The sequence below is a fragment of the Gossypium hirsutum genome, chromosome A06 (genome assembly GCF_007990345.1).
Source record: "Gossypium hirsutum isolate 1008001.06 chromosome A06, Gossypium_hirsutum_v2.1, whole genome shotgun sequence".
Classification (NCBI taxonomy): Eukaryota; Viridiplantae; Streptophyta; class Magnoliopsida; order Malvales; family Malvaceae; genus Gossypium; species Gossypium hirsutum.
Genome location: NC_053429.1, coordinates 45,225,524 through 45,226,252, shown reverse-complemented (window position 1 = coordinate 45,226,252; position 729 = coordinate 45,225,524). Strand labels below are relative to the sequence as shown.

General features: G+C 39.2%; 1 non-coding gene across 1 annotated transcript; it reads left to right on the top strand.

The window, feature by feature from the left end:
• Positions 1-213: 213 nt before the first annotated feature.
• Positions 214-319, top strand: LOC121230992 (small nucleolar RNA R71). The gene has a single exon (XR_005929062.1). It is a non-coding gene; the product is annotated as a small nucleolar RNA R71 (small nucleolar RNA).
• Positions 320-729: the final 410 nt, after the last annotated feature.

Genomic DNA, 729 nt, shown 5'->3' with positions numbered 1-729 from the left:
GTAACCGCGTTGAGGTTGAAAACACTGGCTGCTTTTGTCGGCTTTGTTCTCATGACTTTCCACTGATAGTTATTCAGTGACATCCCTTCAATAAATTCGTAAGCCACTTCAGGTGTTTTGTTAGTGATAGTCCCACCAGCAGCTACGTCGGTAAGTTGCCTTGTTGAGGGGTTCACACCATTGTGAAACGTTTGAATCTGCAACCATAAAGGTAATCCATGGTGAGGGCACCTTTTCAAAGATCCTTATATCTCTCCCATGCATCACAGAGTGTTTCTAGATCCATCTGTACAAAAGAAGAGATATCATTCCTCAATTTAGCTATTTTAGCCAGCGAAAAATATTTAAGTAAAAATTTTTTGGTCATTTGTTCGCAAGTAGTGATTGAATCTCGTGTTAATGAGTTCAACCACTGTTTAGCTTTGTTTCTCAATGAAAAGGGAAATAACCGAAGCCGAATGGCATTATCAGAAATGCCACTGATTTTAAAAGTGTCGCAAAATTCCAGAAAATTTGCCAAATGAGTGTTTGGGTCCTCGTCTTGCAAACCATCAAACTGAACATACTGCTGTATCATTTGAATCATGTTAGGTTTCAGTTCAACATTATTTGCAGAAACAGTAGTCCTAACAATACTTGACTCAGTTCCTGTTAAAGTAGGTTTAGCATAATCATACATAGTGCACGGAGCAGGATTCTGATTTACTGGATCAGCAGCAATCGCAGGAG